We start from the raw sequence: 6952 nt of genomic DNA on the forward strand, positions 1-6952 counted from the left end.
ATGTGCGTGCGCACGCACTTGCGTGTGCACACAGACACACAGCTTATTAAAATAAATTGTGGAGCCTACTTTCATTTTTATTCAATTCACTTTGTCCAGACGAGAGGAATACAAGGATAACTCCACTCATTGCAAGGAAGCTAGACAGGAGGAGGCCAGGTAAAAGAGTTCATGACAGCTGTGCAGGTCATGGCCTTGAAAGACAGGAGAACAATCCACTGCCAAAACAAAGAAAATAATTTGGTAAAATGATGAAGAGAAGCCTCTCCCTAATTCACATGAAGATAAAATGAAGGAGGGGGCAAGCCAATTCAGACTTGCAAGATTCTGTCATTGCAACTGCTCTAATAAAAAATAGTTTTAGACATACAAGTAGTCCTCAAAATACGACCATTCCTTTAATGATTATTCAAAATTATGACGGTGCTGAAAAAAGTGATCCTCACTCTTAAAAATGGTTGCAATTGTTGAAGGAAAAGTCTTTATCATGGTTCAGTCCAAGCCGGGAATAAACAACATGGCGACTGCTTTAGAAAGAAGATTGCAGTTTATTGAAGAAGAGAGCCAGACAGAAAGATGGTTCTGGAAGAAAAAGAGAGAGAGAGCACATGTAGGGAGTGGGTTTTTATACCTTCTTGAGCCTTTTGTTTGGAGTTGTTCCTGTGGCATGAACTTTGACCTGAGTCTGAGTGTGCCTTTCTGGTATTCTGATGGTGGTGGGTTAATCCTATTATGTCCCAAAGATCATATCCTGCTTCCCTGGGGCTGGGGCTGATGACTTAGATTTTTGGTGTGAGGGGTTGTTGATTCTAGGGATCTTTCTTCCTAATCCCATTTTCCTGACTCAGTCTTTCTGACAAGATTATCACATCTGGGGGTGGGGGGTTCTGCCTTTAAATTATTTAGGGAAATATATTCTGTCTTTTAAATATTTCCAAAAATATTTCTTTCTCTGGGTGGGGGCTGACTTCCCACACACTTAAAAATTGTATGGTCATGTGATCAAACATTGGGCACTTGACAATTGGCATGTATTTAGTGCGGTATTGGCATGTATTTAGTCCTAGGTTTGCTAAATGAAGACCCAGATTGTTGGAGCAATATGCTGTAACCTTCTCAGAGAGTGCTGTAAAGCACTATGAAGTGGTATATAAGTCTAAGTGCGATTGCTATTACTATTGCTATTGCTATTAGACTGCAGTTCTCATCTCCTTTAGTACAGTCATTGGCTGTATTGGCTGGGGATGATAGGAGTTGTAGATCAACATGACTAAGGTCCCAAGATGAGAAATTCTTCCCAGGAGTACTTATTTGGTCGCTGACTGATATATAATGACTCATGTATCACCATCATCATAAATAATTAAGTTTCCTGACATGTTTTTTTCCCCAAATGTAAATATTGTTTTTCAGAATTTATCTTTGCCGTTTTTGGAAGAAACCACAGGGGAACACTTTTGTCAAAGCTAAATTGTACAATCTTATATCTAACAGAAAAGGCTGCCTTCACTAGGACAACTCTCAACTGAGAATCAAATTTCCATAAACTTGAAAGAAAAAGTATAGTTCATGATTCTACTAGCAAAAAAGCCTCAAAGTTAATGCTTAGGGTATATTTACCTAAGCCAGTGTTTAATTATTCAATGTTCAAGAATATCTCGTTATTTTATTCAATATTGCTCGATGAAATTATTAGATATGTATCTGTGCTTTCACATTGCAGATTGTATATTTCTAAGTATACACAAACAACTAATAAATTATGGTAGTGGTTTATGAAATGTGATTTGCAACTCATGAGCAATTTAGAGAGGTTTTGTCGTGGTTGTTTAAAGCTGATCAAACACTTAATGGGAGGGCTGTCAAAATCTCCCCCCATATCCCCTGGGCAACGAAACCCAATGGAGTCATTTTAATTTAGGTAAAGTTGTACAAATTCAATTACCTTTTGTGGGGAGTTTGAGAACTTCTGGAGCTAAGGCCACCTAAAACTCTCCATAAGGGCATCTTGCGTTTTTTAAAATCTAGAATCTAAAGATGTGGAATTCAGTTCTTCACTTAAGCCATTACACCTGCATGATATATAGATGGTCCTTCGGATTTGAAGAAGAGACACTGTTGTGCACGTCATCTGCAGTTACAGAGGTGGTTCCAGTCTGGAAGCTCAGAGTCTAGCACAATGGGGTCCTGTAAATCCATTATTCTAGTAATCGTGGGTGTTATTCTCTAACAAGGTTATGGTCTTCTATCAGTTTTTGGTAATGCTTGTCTTCATAGCACAGGGCACACCATGGATTTTGTCAACAGCTACAGCTTCTAATTCCCTTGCTTGGATGTCATAGTGGCGTAGGATTTCTTTCACAACTTGAAGGGATGACCCTAAAATCTTTTCCCAGTCTCCAGTACATCATAGAACAACTCTCAAGACATATGAGTAGTTGACCATTATGATGACATGCCCTACCCACTACAACTGAGCTCTGATCATTAGGGACTCTATGCTATTAAATTTCACATGACCCGAGGCCTCATGATCATTAAAACTGCAATCAGTTAATCATTGTTGCATACATACTTGAAGTCTGTATACAGTACATATACTGTATACAGTATATGTTTATAAAGCAATTCAGTCATTCCTTTTCATCTTCTGAGGACTATTTTAGTCTCTGAAACTATTTCAGAGATCCTGGGGAGTTTCATAAATCCTGGACCTTGTTATTCTTTGTTCTAACAGATAATAATAATAATAATAATAATAATAATAATAATAATAATAATAATAATAATAATAATAATAATAATAATAATAATAATAATAATAATAATAATAATAATAATAGTAAAGTTGGAAGGGACCTTGAAGGTCTTGGGTTATAAGAATAGTTTTAGACAGAATTAATGGAAACGGTAAGAGAACTCAACATTATGTTAAGAGCACTAGGATGTAACTCCTATTTAGGAAAGTGTCAGTAAATTTGGTAGTTAAACAGGTTATTGATTTATAGTCCAGTTTTCTAGGTTTTATATGACAATGCATCGTATTTTAGGAATTGTCTATGGAGATTCTCACTCATCCAGGTCATGGTTGTCCCAAAGGTGCTTTCGAAAAAGCAACTGGACTTTCTGGGGTTTTTCCTTGAAAACATTTCACTTCTCACCCAAGAAGCTTCTTCAGTTCTGACTGAATGGTGGGGAATGGAAAGATTTATATTGTTTGTAGTCATCTGGTCATTAGCACACTGAAGGTTAATTAGGAATTAAGAATTATTTTAATTCCTTTTGCTAACTGACAGATATTATATTACAACACACTGGAAAATGATCGGGGCATTCTTACAGCCAGAACTATATAAATGTGTAGGATCTTGGAGGCATCTTACAATTAAAGATTGATTTATTAAAGTCTGCTTGCCATTTCTCTGCTGTCTTAAAACATCATTTCTAATAGATAATATTTTCTCTGCAAATGAATTCTCTTTGAAAATACGCAATATTTAAAATGCTGGCCTTTGTGTTGAAGGCTATAAATATTTTTCTTCATTATTCTCTAGGTTCTTTTAGTGCTGCTGTTCTCTCCGCTTAAATAAAAAGGCAATAAAAAGATAAAGTGTTGGTACATTATCCACGGACCGGTAATGTGAATATAGGCAATGAATGTTCTGGAGCCTGAACCAAATTCCACCCTCCTCTCCCAGGGCGATGATGTAATTCAGTTGTTTCCACATAAGAAAAGACACAGGGTGGATTGAATGGCATTCTGGGGTGTTGGCCATCTCCTTAGGTAAACACTTCAATTGCAATGGAGTTCAGTTCTCAGTTGAAGTGTTCATACTTTATTCTACCTGAATAAAAATAAACATTTGTTAACCTCCACACCTACCCCATCTAAATACTCTGCTCTGTTCTGATGCCAGAGTTTTTAAAAGGCTTCAGTTGGATTGAAACAGTGATGGGATTCAGCCAGTTTGCACCAGTTCGGCAGAACTGGTAGCTAATTTTTGGTTGCCCAGGCCGGAATGGACTTCCGGAAGCGGCATTCACACAGAGAACCAGTTATTCAGATATCTGAATCCCACCACTGGATTGAAAGTTTTAGCACAGCTCCTTGTTTGAGTAGAGGAACATGAAACAGAACAAATATTTAGCGATACTACTGTTGCGATTTATTTTGCTTTATTTCTTTTTCAGATTTATATAGCTGCCAGAAATTATTCTGGGTGACATACAACAATCAAATAAAATCACAATATAAAAACAAATTATACATTTATGCATTGGTTATCAAATTTAATTGATTGTAAACATGTACCAGCCCATCTGCAGATAAGCTACCTCCCAAATTTTTAGCCAAAATACTGTACCATAAAAAATGTATGACCTGAAGGTAAGCTAACCTGCATTTTCATGGAACCATCAACATATATGGTGTCCCATATACTAGGGTTTCCCACTACTGGGTTGTGGCCTGTTTGGTACCGAGCTGCGTGAGTGGCGGACTGGTGTGCACGTGCATAACTTGTGCAAGTAGAAGACCAGTGCACATGGATGTATGTGCATAGCTCAACTTGCGCAGGTTGAGCTACATGCACATGTGCGTGCACACTGGCCCGCCGCTTGCACAGCCTGGTTCCCCTCTCTGCACCCCCTCCCCCAGGCCGAGCTGCTAAGCTGCAAAAGTTGGGGACTGCTGGCATATACAGTATATATGGTTAATAGGGATGCTTTAAAAAAAAGTACAATATTAACATATATTATTTTGGGTAAACCATCCTTGGATAATAAAAACTTGATTTTGCGGTTGTATTTTGGCACCTAAAATTTTCAGCTTATCTGCAAGTATATCTGGCAGATATCATATAAAAATTGTTGAGCAACCTTAAGGTGAAATTATCCAGTTCATTTACTGCAGACCATCCTGAACAAGAGCATACAGAGTTGAGGAGAATCAAGTGCAATGAGAATATCAAGAGCCATTATTTTCAAACTCAGCAACTTCAAGCGGTGTGGATTTCAACTCCCAAAATTCCCCAGCCAGCATACCTCTGAAGTTGCCAAGTTGAAAAATACGGCTCTAAAGAGAGAGAGAGAGAGATTTTTAAGGTCCAAAAGGAGAAATGTGTTCTTCATATATTTTAGCCTACAGTCCCCTAATCATCTTTGTTGTTCTTCTCTGCATTCTTTCTAGAATCTCAACATCTTTTTTTATATTGTGGCAACCAAACTGGATGCAATATTCCAAGTGTGGTCTTACCAAGGCATTATAAAGAGATACTAACACTTCACATGATCGTATATGGATTTACTTAGAAATAAGTCCCAAACTTTTAGGTAAATGTGTCAGCTTGAGACAATCAGCTTTGAATGTGCAATAATGCAGACCCTGGCATGTATAAACTTGCTTAGAGCTGAAGGGTTTGCTAACAGGGAGGCATATTAATTGCCAAGGCAGGAAAGGATTATACTGATCATGTGACATCTCCAACATCACTTTCTATATTTCAACCATGTCCTAACAGACAGTCACACAAGAAGGAAACGAAGCTTTGTTGATTGGGCAGCTCTTCAATAATATTCCATTAATTTGAAACCTTATTCATTATTCATGGTTGTATATTTATGGCTGAGATGAAATAGAAATTAGAAAATACTTCACGAGCTCCATGCTGTTTTGTAGACAGTTTTCCTGTACCTGTACTGGTTAATTGTGATTCTCTGATAAATCTGAAGTATTAGTTAAAGGCAACGAAGTTCAAGCTACACAAACTAATGACTGACAAATGTATCACTCAATAAAAGGATACTGGGAAATGGATTTTTGGGACAGGTTCTCTATTTCTGACTGCAAAATGATAGACCAATTTGCTTTCAAAGTACTTTCTTGTGGTCATAATATTTCCAAGGCACCAAAGATTTTCAATTAAGTGTCAGGAGAGATCTTGCAGGTGGAGTTATGACTGCCACATCCTATAATGGAAGTATTTTGGAGAAGATTTAAAAAAAAAAGATTGCAAAATGAGGCAACCAGTTATCAACAAATCTCCACTATTGCAGTTCTGGGAACTATTCAAGCAATCCATTCCTCCGAGACAGCGAGTACATTTTGCATCCTGTAGAAGGAAGAAAAGAACAATTTGACCCAATGCAAAAATTAATTCAACGTATTGAGCTTTGGGCTTGGAAGCACTGAGGTAATTTAATCATGGGAAAGCTTCTTCACGCGATATTCTGAATTGCTAAAGATCAGAGGAATCTAAATCATTATCAAAATAATATTCAAGATTCACACATCTCCAGCATTAAAAAAAGTTATTGATTTATTAAAGAAAAACTACTATATACTATGCATATCTATGATCTATCTATCTATCTATCTATCTATCTATCTATCTATCTATCTATCTATCTATCTATCTATCTATCCATCCATCCATCCATCCATCCATCCATCCATCCATCTATCTCTATTTCTATCTATCACTATCTATCTATCTATCTATCTATCTATCTATCTATCTATCTATCTATCTATCTATCTATCATCTATCTATCTATCTATCTATCTATCTATCTATCTATCTATCTATCTATCTATCTATCTATCTATCTATCTATCTATCTATCTATCTTAATCATCATCTATTTATATCATCTCTCTAAATTGGTATGACTGCCCATTCTTCGAAGGGTCTTGCTATATTGTCTCATCATGGCAATGGGTATATGTGTGTGTATGCATTCCTGGAAGGAATAAGTGTTGTGTTCTTTGTATTCCCCCCCCCCTTAATCCCCTATGCATATCCTGATCACCCATTAAGGGTGATTGCCTTTCACCATTGATCGCCCATTAAGGGTGATTGCCCTTCACCATTGATCGCCCATTAAGGGTGATTGCCCTTCTCCATCTGCATACAGTTTCATGCCCGTTGCTGGTTGGCTAACTAGCAACAGG

This window comes from Protobothrops mucrosquamatus, unplaced genomic scaffold (assembly GCF_001527695.2).
Source record: "Protobothrops mucrosquamatus isolate PMUCROS unplaced genomic scaffold, P.Mucros_1.0 scaffold861, whole genome shotgun sequence".
NCBI lineage: Eukaryota > Metazoa > Chordata > Lepidosauria > Squamata > Viperidae > Protobothrops > Protobothrops mucrosquamatus.